Here is a 15,475-nt window from a genome sequence, read left to right as displayed (position 1 = left end):
GTCTATTATGGACAATTCATATCAATGGAATCATACAATAAGTGGTCCTTTGTGACTGGCTTCTTTCACACAGCATGAGGTGTTTAACGTTCATCCATGCTGTAGCCTGCATCAGCTTTTTTGGTGGAATAACATTCCTTTTTATGGCAGAACTAACATTCCACTGTGTGGATATACCACATTTTATTTACCCATTCATTAGATGATAGATATTTAGGTTGTTTCTACTTTTTGGCTATTATAAATAATGCTGCTGCATTCACATACAGGTATTTGTTTGAGTACCTGCTTTCAATTCTTCTGGGTACAGACCTAGAAATGGAATTGCTGGGTAATATGGGAATTCCATGCTTGATGTAGTGAGGAAATGCCAACCCAGCTTCCACAGCAAAAGCACCCCTTTACATTCCCACCAGCAACGTACCAGGGTTCCAATTTCTCCACATTCTCACCAATATTAATGTGCTTGTTGCCTATTTGTATCTCTTTGGAAAAATATCTATTCAGGTCCTTTATTCATTTTTTAATTGGGTTGTTTCTTGTTGAGTCATGAGTTTTGACCTTTGAGTTATGAGTTATGATATTTGACCTTAATCAAATATATAATTTGCAAATACTTTCTCCCATTATGTGAGCTGTCTTTTCACTCTCGTGGTTGTGTCCTTCGATGCATAAAAAGTTTTTAATTTTTGACAAAGTCTATGTCTTAGCTTGGGCTGTTATAACAAATAGCAGAGACTAGGTAGCTTAAAACAACAAGTATTTCTCCTAGTTTGGAGGCTGGGAAGTCCGAGTTCAAGGCCCCAGTAGTAGATCCAGTGTCTGGTGAGAGCCCCCTACCTGGCCTATAGACAACTGCTTCCTCGAACACGTACATGGCAGAGGGCAGAGAGGAAGCAAGCTCTTAGAGGTCTCTTCTGACAAGGGCACTAATCCCATTCACAAGGGTTCCACCCTCATGACCCAATTACCAACCAAAGTTCCCACCTAATACCATCATATTGGGGATTAGGATTTCAACATGTAAATTTTAGGGGGACACAAACATTCAGTCCATAATAGCCCAATTTATGTTTCTTTTCTTTCATTGCTTGTGATTTTTGTGTCATATCTAAGAAACTACTGCCAAATCCAAGGTCATGAAGATTAACCCCTAAGTTTTTTTTTTTAACTTTTTATTTTTGGGAGGGAAGGTAACTAGGTTATTTTTCGAGGAGGTACTGGGGATTGAACCCAGGACCTTGTATATGCTAAGCATGCACTCTACCACTTGAGCTATACCCTCCCCCTTAACCTCCATGTTTTATTGTAAGAGTTTTATAGTTTTAGCTCTTACATTTACATCTTTGATCCATCCTGAGTTGATTTTTGTATATAGCATGAGATAAGGGTCCAGCTTCACTCTTTTGCATATGGATGGATATCCAGTTTTCCCAGCACTATTTTTTCGCTATTGAATGGCCTTGGCACCCTTGTCAAGAATCAATTAGCCATATATGTATGAATTAAGTTCTGGAGTCTCAATCCTATTCCATTGACCCAGTCATTGTCTGTCCTTACAATGGTACCACACTGTCTTAATTACTATAGCTTAAAAGTAAGCTTTGAAATCAGTAAATATGAGTCTTCCAATTTTGTTCTTTTTCAAGATTGTTTTGGTTATTTGGGTTCCCTGCAATTCCATAAGAATTTTAGAATAAGCTTTTCCATTTGTGCATAAAAAGTTCTTGGGATTTCTATGAAGACTGCATTATATCTGTGCATTGTTGCTTTGGGGTGGGGGGTTGTTAAGTCTTCTTTAGTTCCTTTCAGAGATGTTTTGAAGTTTTCAGTGTAAAAGTCTTACCCCTCCTTGTTTAAATGTATTCCTAAGTATTTAATTCCTTTTGATGCCACTGTCAATGAAATTGTTTTTTAATTTCCTCTTTGGATTGCTCACTGCTAGTGGAGCTATGGATTTTTAACCATAGAACAAATAACTATCCCTGAGTCCAGATATAAATAATGAAATAATAAACGGGAGAGAAAGAACAACTCCTCCTCACAGTAGAAGTCCAACTAATAAATGCAGAAGGAAAGAGGAAAATAGAGAGTTATCGTCTGACAAATACCACAGTAAGAACTGCTGCAGGTAAGATCCGCCAATGGACGTGCTGAAATTAGTGAGCACGAAGTCCCCGGGGGTGGGGGCCGGCGGGGGGAGACTGGAGTTACGCAGTCTCAAAGGATCTCCCCCAAGATACTTACTACAAAGGGAAAAGTCGAAACTTCACAGCAGAGAAACCCTGCAGTCACCACCCTCACCAAGAGGTCCAGTTAGACATCACCAGCAGTCAACCTCCGAAGACAAGGCACTGAGAAGGACACACCACCAATTATGAGGTGTTCTTGCCACAAATGCGTAACCTCGCTCCAATCACAAGGCAGCATCAGTCAAACCCAAACTGAAGGACATTCAACAGGATAACTGACCAGCTCTCCAAAAGCATCAAGGTAATCAGAGGGGAGTGAACTGGCACGGACTGGAGGGGACTGAGGAGACAGGACAACTCAATGCAAGGCGGGTCCTGGATGGGGCTGTGGGGCAGAGAGAAGACATGGGCGGAAAGACCTAGTAAAGTTCTAATAAGGGATGGAGTTTAGTCCAGGGGTTGGCCAGCTATGGTCAGCAGGCCAAGCCCAGCCTGCTAACTATTTCTGAAAACAAATTTTTACTGGGACACAGTCACGCTCATTCATTCACAGATGACCTATGCTGCTTTCTTCCTAAAACCAGAGTCAGGTAGTTGTGACAGAGATCTTAGGGCCCACAAAGCCTAAAGTATTGACTATCTGCTTTTTAATTTTTTTAATTAATGATATTGTGCCAGTCTTATTTGCCTGTTCTTGATCATTTTATTATAATTTTGTAAGATGTGATGATCAGGGGAAGCTGAGTGAGAAACTTAAGGAAACTCTTTGTACCATTTTTGCAACTTTTATGTAAGTCAAAACTTGGTTTAAAAATTAAAATTTTTTTTTTTTTAAAAAGCCCGTAGCATCCTTATGTGAGGCCTTCCCATCAAGCTCCCCTGACACACCTTACATGCTGCTGCATGTTCTGCATCACTGTTTTCCCTCCTAAGGATGGTCCTTCCTTTTTGTAGCCACTGAAGCTCCATCTTCACAAATTAACTCAAGTGCCGCTTTCTACATAAAACCTCCTCTCCCTGCCTCATATTCACGCTCGGTGGCAGCATCTGCCTTGGGTTCCAGTCTGTTACGTCCACATCTGCTTCTCTCACCTGGTTATGAACGTGTGAGGATTAAGAATCATGTCTTATTCAACTTTGCGCTTCTCTGGCCAGTGCTGAATAGAGGTCCGATGACCTGGATTCCTCAAAACCTCCAAGAAACAAGGGTGAGTGCCCTTGGGTCTCCAAAAACAGGCACAGAGAACTGGAGGAGAAAGGCCTGCGAGGTCCTAATCAGTACTGTGTGCGCAGCCTGCTCACGAAGCAGAAGGCGAGTGAGGGGAACCAGCATCAACCCCACACCTGCCATGTGCAAGCATCATTTGATACAAGCTCTTACTTTTGATTCTCACAGTAAGCCTATTTAGATAAATATTAAGTCACCCATTTTACAGACACAGACTCAAAGACTGAAGGAACCAGAAAATTACAGAAGATCCCACAGCCAGCAACTCAAAGAAGGAGATTTAAGGGCCGTCGTGCAAGACCCTCTCCGTTACATCCTGTTGCAACCCTAGCCGTCACTGGCTACCTGCTGAAGAGGACAGGGGGTCGCCCAACTCCTGGTTCACAATGTCACAATGGTCTCAGCTGGTCCTCATGCTGGTTGGTCACCCCGGATTCAGCCCACAGTAGGCTGTGTCACTCAGCAAAGATACAGGCGCTTTGCCAGAAAGTGAGGACCAGGAAGCCACACAAGGCTCCTCTGGGCAGTACCTCTGCACCCAGAGATGTGGGCATCCACTTTCCGAGGGGTCAGATTTTATCATGAGGTCAGGCCAGGATGTCGTCATGCTTGGGCCTCAGATGACATGGTTTTGATTCCCAGCTCTGCAGTTGCCTTGACATCAGGCCACAGCCACGTATTAAAGGCCAGTGACAATCAAACATGTATCGAGCACCCGCTGAAGGTCATCTCTGTGATCTCAGCCCACAGGGTCACACCATGCTTTAAACTGTAGGATTCGGGAGTGGGGTTATTAAAAGTTCACAACAGCATGAATGAGCAGGTACGAATCAGACCCTATGGTGACAGATGACTATTTTACGGTGTCTGTAGAAGCATCCACAATTATTACACCATTTACAAGACTGCATAGCGCAATAAATCACTAGCGGATGAGAGCTTTTTATTGCCCGACTACATTCTCTCTGGGATAGGATGTCAGCTGCCCTGACATCAGACCATGCTGTTACTCGAGACAGGGACACTTGGTCCCTCGAGATGCTCTTTGAGGCTGAGTTTAATGTTCCCTCTGATGGACAGGGCTGCGCACTCAGCTGCGGCAAGCAGTGGGAACACGCTCGAGGTCCAGTGCAAAGGCTGTGGCTCCCCGTTAGAAATGACGCCCACATCACCCAGCACACCAGCGGGAGGGGCCACAAGGACATTTCTCCAGGCCACAGTGCTGGGAAAAGGCGTCCTCCTTTAAGCACAGACTTCCACCCCAAGTGACAGGGTACATAAGTGACACAACGTCCAGGGGAGGCCAGGTGCCTCTTCTGGGTTCTTGGCCTCCATAAGGGGACTCAGTGGTTCACGCAGCATTTTTCTTGGGTCGCCACTGTCTTCACCCATCACCTGCAGGGTTGCTGTGATGGGGAGGAGACTGGGGAGGATCAGCCCCAGCCCCTAAATGTGTGTCAGGCCAGAAGTGACACACATCACTCCCACTCGCAGGCCATTAGCTGAGGTTAACTTCAAGAGGGCGAAGGAATGGGGGGGGCGGGGCGGGGACACAGAAACACGCCGTGAGCAGTAAAGACGTCTGCCGCAGGTATGCAGAACTCGCTCGAGGTGATGGGACTCGGTAGCAGAACTAGTGGGGGTCAAGCTGCTCAGGGACTTGTGACTGACAAATCGGAGTTTTACAAACTGAGATATAATTCACAGCCCCAGAATTCGCCATTTTAAAGTGTACGATTCAGGGGCAGGGTAATAGCTCAGTAGTAGAGCGCATGCTTAGCATGCCCTGGGTTCAAGCCCCAGCACCTCCATTAAAAAATGTTTAAAAAGTATACAACCCAGCGGTTTTCGGTAGATTCACCCATTGTGAGAGCAGCACCACCAGCTGATACCAGAACATTTTCATCACCCCGCCCCCCACAGGAAATCTTCGTACCCACCAGCAGCCACGCGCCATTCCTGATGTGCTTTCCCGTCTTTGCTCTGGATGTCAGGAAACTCTAGAGAAATCTAAACAGCCCTAGCAGCCACACACTACCCTTATCCCGGGGTCCCCACCTCCCCCCCGGTCCCCACCTCCCCCCATCATTTTCTAGTTGCCTTATCTATTTTTTTCTTAATAAATACTAATTGTACCAACAATTACCATGAATTAAGTATCTGCACTCTGACTTTCTACGATTCCATTTCCTCCTCACAGCAATGCCCCGAGGTGCAGGAGCCGTCACTAGCAGAGGTTAGAGTCTTGTCCAAAGTCGGGGAACTGACAAGTGTTAGAACCCGGATTCAAACACAGACCAGCTGGTGTCAGAGCCCCTCTGTCGCCCTCTTGCATGCCCACACAACATTTTTAGACCAAGGCAAAGCTGTAGATAGAAGTTGCTTCACTGCATGACCTGGGGTTCAGCTGGCAGGTAACACCCTGACTACACCATCAGGTGACAGCATTGCTCAAAATTAAAGAAGCCCTGGTGTCACAGAAGGGGCTGGTGTCTGGCTGGAGGTCCCTGGTGTTTCTGTAGCCCTGGTGCTCAAGAGGCCTGGCAAGACACAGTGCTCAGTATTACACTTGCTGGGTGACTGAACCCACAAACGCTCCCGGCTCTCTCCTACTCCACACTTGATGGTGCAGTATGCTGGCCCTTCAGCCAGAAGCATTTAAACAGAACCAAGGCTGCCTTCTGAGAACTCTTGGCTCTGCCTACGGTCACCCACTAGGGGGCAAGAAGCCAAGCCAGGCTTTTCAACTTTCACGGCCAAATAGCAGACATTTCAGTGGACAGGAGGTTGAGAAGCTCAGGACCTCCACTGTGGACTGCCCGCCTCCCACCTCCGGCAAAGGGTCTCCCCCACTCACTCTCCCAGAATCTCCTGCTTGACCCCTGCCTGGTAAAATACATTCCTCTGAGTCTATTCTCTTGTCCCATCCTTCAAAGATCTGCCCTTACAGCATGAGAAGGGAGCCTGCAGGTCTCTGCCTTTACCCCAGGGGGTCCCCAAAAGCATGACCTGTGGTCATATTCCTGTTCTTTAGAACATTCCCTCCACCCTGGCCTAAGCCACCCTCATCTCGTCCACACACAAGGGCAGTCCTGGTGCCTCAAAGAGGGCCTGGCACATGCAAACACCTGGTGGGAAAAGAGGCTGCTGCCACTACCTCATTCAATGACCCTCACATGAAGCCCCAGGGAAAAGCGCTTGTGATAAACCGATCTGCTCCCTTTTGTGATAAACCAATCTGCTCCCTTTTTCCAGTCACATTTGCTGTGCAAGCCCATTCTTCTTTCCTTACCTTCCAGGAAGCTCTGAGCTGATTCTGTCCTCCATCACGATGGCTTCCCTTGACTGTTTTTTGGTACAAATACCTGCCTCCCTGAGTCCTTCTCTCAACTGCTAGTTCTTTCTGTGGTTTTTTATTTTGCTGAGGAGAGTGTGGGGCCTTGAAATTGAACAAACCTAAAATAAAACCCAGCTGAGCCATGAACAAGAACACGGGCCTTGTAGGCAAAAAGACCTTGGTTCAAACCCCAGATATGCTTCTGACACCACGGGACCCGGGGCACATACATTCCTTATCACTCAGCCTCGGTCCCCTTGCCGACCAGCCTCCCAGTGTTATGCTCATCACATGAGATGGAAAACACCCGACACAACAGACACTCTAAGGTTAGACGAGATCCCTTTAATTCATTTCATTAGAATTTTTTAAATAAACAAATTTATTCATGTGTTTCACATCCAGGTAACTGATCTAGAAATATCCAGAAAGACTTAGAATACTATGATGGGGGGTGGGGGGGGGGGAACGAGTACATAGGTTCTTCCTCTTCAATTAAAAAATAATTAATCATTGAATAAACTATCCATTTCAGGAGGAACTTGAAACATTTAAAATTTCATACCTAGATGGACAACTAAAACCCTACTAAAAGTTCATACTGCATCTTAGAATAATCTTAAAAAATACAGATCAGACCCAACACTGGCATCTCCATCAATACGCAGGAGAAAGCTCGGCAGTACACCTGGGAGAGAGGAGCCACGGCCATTCATCCATCCGCTTATCCCTCCACTCACCCAGTTAGTATTTTTTGAGGGCCTACCTCATCCCTGGCCCTGTTCTGGGCACTGGCTTACACTCGGAAACGATGGGGAGGTCCCCTGTCCTCACCCAATTCACTGTCTATTCCAGCCACATTGCCATGAGGGAGGGAGGAGACTCCTTTTATTATAAATCACTTCCACATCCTTGATGGAAGCAGATGGAGAAGAGGAAATATAAACAGAAAACAAGACAGTGAGAGCGACTGTAAATTCTTGAGCAAAGGCAGGGCTTCGAGATCAGTCTAGCCATGGTACCATGGACAGATCACGAGCAGAGCTGGGGAAGAGCGTGGAGGAACTACGGACGGACTCGGGGGAGGCCAATTCGAGGGCTGGCATAGCGGGAAATGACAGCGGCCATGAGACCACGGCAGTAGAAAGAGATTCAAAGAGTAAAAACTGTCAGGACTGTGTGGGGGCGGAAACCCAGGAAGAAGAAGGGAAAATGTCTTTCGTCCTTACAGCTGCAGGGATCAGGGAATGGTGAGGTCACTATTGGGAGACAGACTGCCAGCGGGGGTTTCAGGCAGGCGGGAAGGGCTGGCTCATCTCTGCACTCGTGCTAAACGACCTTTTAGAGTTTGCAAATCATATTACATAAGGGACTGCGTCCAACGTGTCCAGGTAACGCCGTGTGGTTTCTTAATCACAAAGGTTCTGAAACCCTTCACTGAAATTGACAAATGTCCTTCTGTACAAGACCGCAAATCCCTGGCGGGCAACACTCCAGTGCCTGGAATGTGTCTCACCCTAAACCTCACTCTGGAAAGAAGCCGGGCACAATTGGCCCATCCATTCTCCTGTGTTTTCAAGAAGTGCCACCCCTGTTTACAGGGTTGGAAGCTGACCCAAGTGACCCACAGATACAGAGTCAACACATCTGGGTTCACAGAAGGTGAGCGCAAGTTCATGTGTTCCTACCCAGTCCTCGAACCTTTGTACAGACCCAGTCTACCCAACGCAATGACGGTGCCTGCCGTGAGGATCAAAGTATCACAGGGTCACGGTGCTCTTACCTAAGCATCACAGGAAGAGGTGACATGAAAGGCTGAACTGAGGGAAAAGGAATGGGGTGGGCAGGGCCACAGGAAAAGGCATTAAAGATAAAACTAGGGGAGTTTTTTTTTTAACGACTAAACATAATTCGTAACTTTCACTGAGACGTAAACTCTGTAACCCTACATCAGAGGACACATCCCAGAGTCCGTCTTCCTCTGTGATTACAACCAGGGGGACAAAAGCCAGCTTTCCCCTTCTATTTTGCTACCACAGGACATCTCCCAAAGAATCCAGTCCACAGTGGAGGGCACCACAGTTTGGCCCATGGTTATATTCTACATTAGCCTTGAAACAGATTTATTTCTGGGGGTACAGTTCTCTCAGCTGTACAGATGCTGTGCAATGGAGATCAGACTGCCTCAACCCACAGTGCTCCAATTAAAGGATAATTCTTAGATTTCCCTCCAACACAGCCACCTCTTGATAAGTGAAATAAATAAGCCCCCCATGTCAGCAGTTTTTTCCACTGGCCAGCGAGAAGAACCAGGTCCCCCAGATGCTCTGTTCACAACATCCCTAAGCATTAACTGAGTTGCCATGCCAGCCAGCATCAGGCATAACAGAGGCTGATGAATTTGGCTCTAGTGGACCCAACCAACAGGAGCCACCAGCCTGCAAAGAGCCATGGTTTGCACCATGGGACTCCTCTGCCACCTTCACTCACACGCACACACACCCCAACAGGCACACAACTAATACCTCACTTGGTGAGAGGGTTAGGGAAGGAAAAACACTTTAACAATGTAGAGCTCTAAAACAGTATGATTTAGGCAGAGTAAGACTCCTAAATGATGAACTCAATCAGAGAGGAGGACATTGCACAGTAAAAAAGAGTCCAAAAACCCAAGACAAGAACACATGTTCTGTGCTAGTCACATCACTGACCTATTTAAAAGCCTTCCCATCACTTAGCATGGTTCACAAGATGCCTTCAGATCAGCCCCAATCATTTCCAAGCCTCAGGCAACCTCTACCCTTACATGCCCCAGAGAGGGTGTGCCTTGGTGGGCTCAGTGAGCTCCTACAAACCCTGCAAGACCCAACTCAAATGGCCCCTCTTCTGTGGGGCCTCACATGACCCCCCACATAAAGGCAGCTTGTCCTGAGTGCTCCTCAGCACACACAAGCATGCTCAGCACCAAGAGTAAATGCCTCACATGCATTATCTCAAGAAGGAACTGAATACACTTGGTCATCACTATTTACTCTAACGTTGGCTCCCCTTAAGGCCAGGGTTCTCAAGTGCTGAACCAGGCCCTAAACATGGAATTCGAGAGCCTCAAGGCCAAATATGTGTTTTCTAAGTGTCATTCCTCAGGGATGACAGGATGGAAACACTGTCAAGAATAAAGGGAATTCACTATTGAAAAGACACACCTCTTGAGCTGTTCCAGGAGGCAGGTTGAGCACGGATTCTTTCCCTCACATTGTGGATGAAGAAAGTAAGGCCTGGTGTGGACCAATATAAGCTGGGAAGCTACCTCTGACCCAGGAGCTTCTCCCCATTGGCCCAGTGAGTCTAAAGTTCTACCCAATGCCAGATAACTGCACAGGAGTTTTGCTCTGCAAAACAGTTTTGCTCTGTTTGCTCTGTTTGCCTAGATAATAATAATAATAACTGGCAAAGTTTATGTTGTTATAAGATACTCATTTCACGTATGTTTTTTACATTATAATGAAATGTACAGTGAAACATAGAAGATAGATATAATCACTTGTGCACTGCAGTGTTGGAAGTGAGGAGGAACAATCATATTATTAAGCAATTATATGTTTTAGGAGATTTCCTTTCCACCAAAAAAAAAAAAAAAAAAGCAAAAAAACCCTGCAGTCAGAAAATGACATAACACTGCACAGAAAGAGGAGGGAGGGCCCTGGAAGCAGATGGCCCTACGTGAGGCCTTAGCTTCACGCTCATAGCCTTGAGCAAGTGATGTCATCTCGGAGGTGGCCTCCCCAGCTGTGAAGAGGGCATGCAAACACCAGTCATCAGAAGAACCAAAAAATATATATGTATATGTATATATATATATATAGTGTGTATGTACTTGTACACATGTGCATACATAGTGTAAACTTAGCACAGAGTCTGGCACAAATTTCCCTGAAATAAAAGCAGCTCTGCCATTAGCAGTTAGTCTTCACAAATTATGAATTAAAAAATGATGAGTCTCTGTTGATGGGACTGTAACAAGGTATCGCTTCTGTAGGGAAGTCTGGCAATACCTACTGACATTTAAAATCACACCATTTCTACAAACACACATGCTCCTCTGTACTTTCTCTCCACAGAGAAAAAGTCTCAGTATAAGGCTATGAAGGACGTTCGCTGTCTGCAGCATGTTCTGCAATAGTCTTTTTATGTGAGCATTTAATATTTTTGTAAACAGAAAAAATACACTTTTATAAAAAAAGAAAGTCATTTCTCCATTTCACTTTTTTCTGATTTTAATTTTCAAATGAATCTGAAACCTGAAAGCATATCATCTGACAAACCATGTGTCAGATCCACAGAGGATCTGTCTGTTTTGTTCACTGCTATACCCCCGACACCTCACATAGTAGCTGGTACACAGGAGGTAGTCAACATCTGTTAAATGAATACATTTAACACGTTGATTGCCCACTGGGGATCGAGTGCCTCTGAGGAAACACAACTGTCACTCAGATTTGGGTGATGTGGCGATCGATGTGTTAAAAGTTCGTAACTGTTCTAGCTCTGCCCCTTCTAAGAATTCATTATGAAAAAATGTTTGTCCAATTGTCCAAAGATAAAGAACAAAACTAATCATTGTAGCAGAATCCAAAATAGCAAAAGACTGTACACAGCATAAATTGCTTTCATTAATACTGGCTACTGGAATATTCTGTCATTTTTACAAAGAATGACATTTTAAAAAAAGAATGAGGTAGATCTTTACAGAGTGATATAGAAAGACATCATGTTAAGGAATAAAAAGCAAGCCTCAGAACAGAATTAAGTTTCATCTTAATTCTGTGTTTAAAATTTAAATAGTCAAAAACTTCCTGCTGTTTTAAGTAAAAACAAACAAAAATCTAGGTAACGGATGTTCTTATATGTAAAGAAAAACAACTGGAGACTATATACTACACCACCAGCAGTGATCTTTTGTCTCTATGTAAGACTGTGAAGGAATGTTCATTGTATTGCATATTTCTATAATAGCACTTTTTAAAATAATGAGCCCTTAATATTTTTGTAAACAGCATAAAAATTATTTTTCATAAGTCATTTCTCCATTTCACTTTTTTCTGATTTTATTTATTTATTTTTAAATTTATTTTTATTTTCTAGGAGGAGGTAATTAGGCTTATTTATGTATTCATTTCTTAATGGAGGTACTGGAGATTGAACCCAGGACCTTGTGCATGCTAATGAAACCAACACTGAGCTAAACCCTCCCGCCAGACTTTAATTTTTAAATGAATCTGACATACAAGTTAAATTCCATAGCACTGAACTGAGGCCCACGGGCCTGGGGTGGTTTGCCGAGAGGCATGCAATGCTAGTGTCAGAGCTGGATCTCAAGTTCCCTGACCCCCAATCCAATGCCCTGCTCCTTCCTAAAGCACAAGGAGGCAGAGATGTTGCAAGGGCAGCTGGGCCCTCTGGCACTGTGAGAAGTCTTACAATTAGAGAAGCCTCCATTGCTGGTGGGGAGGTGTGCTTAAGAGCCAAATTCTTATTAACTTGAATTATTCCATGTTAAGATTCTGGATTTGCCAAGCAGTTCTGATTTCAAACAGTCTATCTCCTAAGTACACAGAACTTACCTGACCCAGATCCTGATTCTCAAGGGGTTAAGGAAGGATCAATTCGAAGTCACTGGCAGCTCCTGAAATTTAAGGCTTGTCAGGCAACAAACAACTCCTGTGGCTGTTTACAAACTCAAATCACCCAGGAGGCTCATTTGCCTTATGGTGACTGCAGTCAAGGCTGCTTTTACCAGGCGCTGAAGTACATCCCTGGAGTTCCTTTCACCTCAAACCTAACCCACCTGTAATTTTCTTCAAGTACCAGACACAAAAGAATTGGGGAGAGTTAAGATCACTTTGAAGTTTTCAACACTACACCACTGGAAGCTAATACTCTATTCTCTGAAATGCAGACCCATTTTTTCAATAATGATTAAGCTACCTGCCCAATGAAACAATTCTCTGCCTCAGGTGGTATGAAAATCACGAGAAGCTCAAGGACTGACCACACTCTCAAGAGAAAAATTAGGATGTCTTAGAGGAACACAAAGAGAAGTCTTCTGGGTTGACTGCTTTACTAACTGGGACTTCTGGACTGTTTTCCTAATCAGGTTAACCCCATAACCACTCAAATGGGATCTGTGTAGACAGAACCTGTGAGAGATTAATGAATCAATGCCTTCTCTCACACAGGAGGGCCTGAGGAATTACAGCATTACATAGTGAGGACACTGGATCCCAGAGGGTTAGCTGACTGCTCAGCTTACACAGAACGTTACAGCTCTCAAATGTCACCCTCCAGGACCCTCCCTTTTAATCCTCAGAACCTCAGTCCTGTGGGGGCCCGCAAAGTGAGCTGTATCACTATCTGTGCTGCTGAGGAGAAAAGGAGAGGCTCCCAAGTAGTGTCCTGCCAAGATGCCAAGGTTCAAATCCAGGACTACCCACTCCAGCCCGGTCTCCCGGGGCGACAGCACTATTCCCTACTTCGGTCAAGCCCAGAAGAAAGGCTACATTTTCTGGGTCTGAGAGAGGAGGCAGCCACATTCTTTGAAAAAACCCCAAATTCCCCTGTATTGGTCACCAGCTTACACAATGGTGACTCTCCTAGAGAAATGAAAAGCAAAAACTCGAGGTCAAGCTCCCTCGCCGCCCAGGAGACCTCGACCTCTTACCCAGTTGCTCCCACGAACTTAAGAGTGTCACGCTGCCCAGTTGAGCCCGTCAAAGACTTGTGGTAGCGGCTGCCAAGACACCTGCCCGCAAGAAGCACTGCTCCCCGCCATGGATGCCAGGACTTTGCCCGCACTCAGACACTCAAGAGTTTCCCAGGAAAGGCCGGGCTGGCGGGCTTGCCTGAGCCCCAGACTGAGCCCACCTGATGCTCCGGGGTCAGATTCGGGTCCCGCCCGCACTCACCCAGAGCGTCCCACAGGAGTTAACCCTCTGACTGGCCGCCTCCTGAGGCCCACTGTGCAGACAGGGAAAGTGAGGCTCGGAGAGAAAAAGTGGCTTAGTCCGAGGGTGGCAGTGTGGGCCGAGACCGGATCCTCGCTGAAGGGCCCGTCGGGACCCTCTGCCGTGGAAATGACGACCCTCAAGCCGCCGTGAGAGGTGAAATCGAAGTGAAGGGCCGAGATGGGAGCCTCACTTTCAAAGCTAGCATCGGGCGAAACGGGTAGCACCCCGGCCAAAGTGCCCTTCCCAGCGCCGAGGGCCCAGGCTGCCGAGGCGGCCGGTATGCGTCGGGCCCCGCAGCGCCCGCACCCCGAGCCCTGGCACCCGGACTCGTCCACCCCACGTCGGCGGACGCACGCACTCACCACGGACAGCCGGCAGCACTCCGAGCTCCGGAGCAGGACGCAGGCCCGCACCACTGAGGCGCCACCACCTCCTGGGCCGGCCGCGGGGGTGGGGGCGTGGCTGGCGGCGGCGCCCGCTCCGCCCAACCCGGCCGCGCGCTTGCTTCCGGGGCAGGCCTCCCCCTGCGAATCTGCGCTCTTGGTACGGTCCCGACGGCCACGCCCCCTCAGCGTCCCAGCTCCACACCGAGGCCCGGGAGCCCGTCACGTTGTTCCGGAGCAGGAGTACCCTGGAGCGGGCGACTGTGGCTCCTCCCGCCTTTGACCCAGCCGTTCTGAGGGGCTGTGGCTGTGTGTTGCGCTGCCTGGCCTCCTGCTGCCGGCTGCCGCTCACGTGTTTTCGTGGCCTTTTCTCCTCCGCGGCCCTCAGATCCCTCACCTAAAAGTGGCGAGGCTGCAGGGACTGAGTGTCCGGGGTCCCTCCAACCTGGGGTTAGATTACTGGCCTGCTTGGGTCTGGGGGCCGGAAGTGAGCAGACAAGGGGCTAGGACTGAACCATAGAGACAGAGGGGGGTAGATGGCGCCAAGGATTTGGAAAGCCTGGCTGTCTTGATCCGGGGGTGAGAAGCCCACCTCTGCCTCTTAACTGTGGTTCCTGTTGGAGGGTTGAAGATTAGGTGATGTAACTCACGTTCATAAGTAATTTAGGTCAGTGCTCTAGAAATGTAAGTCATTGCAATCATCGTCTTCATCTTCATTATCATCACAGGCTCTGCTGCGAATTCCTTTTGGAACATTGGGCAACTACGTTCAGAGCCTGTTTTACATCTTTGAAAATAAGACCCACCAATGACAACAAAATACTTTAAAAATAGTAAAGTCCTATATAAAGAGAGGATTATTAATGTGGCCCGAGCATTAGGCTTCCCGTGCTCCATCTAGTCTGTCAGAAACCAGTACCTCCAACAGGTCTGATGAATGCAGTAGCTCTCAGGGTGGGGCATATGGTGTCTTACTAAGGGACTGAATACATTAACTCCTGCCCTAGGCCCTCAAGAAAGCAGTGGGGAAATTCATCACCCAGATCTCTGATACTCTGTCTCATCTTTTCAACACCTTGTTGAACATCTCCCTGGCGTATTCCAAAGAGCCTTCAAACTTTACCTTTTAACCCTTGCATCCTGCTTCTGTGAAGCCAGAACACATAAAACTGAGTCTCTCTCTTTCTCTGCTAATAGCATCGCTGAGGCAGGGAACAGGCATCTTTTGCTTTTCCCCGTTGAACCAGTAACTGAGTCCTATGGGTTCTGTCTCCAGGATCACCCTTCCTGCCGCTCCCACTTCTCATCTTTCCTACTGTCCCTGCCCTAGT

At 46.9% G+C, this 15,475-nt stretch overlaps 1 protein-coding gene across 3 annotated transcripts in view; it reads right to left on the bottom strand.

Annotated features, from left to right (window-relative positions):
* The window catches only part of LOC105089654 (NADPH--cytochrome P450 reductase), a 52,820-nt gene extending 38,587 nt beyond the window's left edge, over positions 1-14,233 (bottom strand). Inside the window, exon 1 of one of the 3 annotated variants that reach the window (XM_031432698.2) lies at positions 14,124-14,233. The gene's annotated coding sequence lies outside the window, so the exon portion shown is untranslated. Of the gene's footprint in view, positions 1-12,378; positions 12,442-13,719; positions 14,088-14,123 lie in introns of those variants that run through there. The other 2 variants (XM_031432697.2, XM_031432694.2) reach the window with 2 other exon arrangements.
* Positions 14,234-15,475: the final 1,242 nt, after the last annotated feature.

The sequence above is a fragment of the Camelus dromedarius genome, chromosome 24, assembly GCF_036321535.1.
Source record: "Camelus dromedarius isolate mCamDro1 chromosome 24, mCamDro1.pat, whole genome shotgun sequence".
Taxonomy (NCBI): domain Eukaryota; kingdom Metazoa; phylum Chordata; class Mammalia; order Artiodactyla; family Camelidae; genus Camelus; species Camelus dromedarius.
This window is presented reverse-complemented; position numbering and strand designations above follow the sequence as displayed.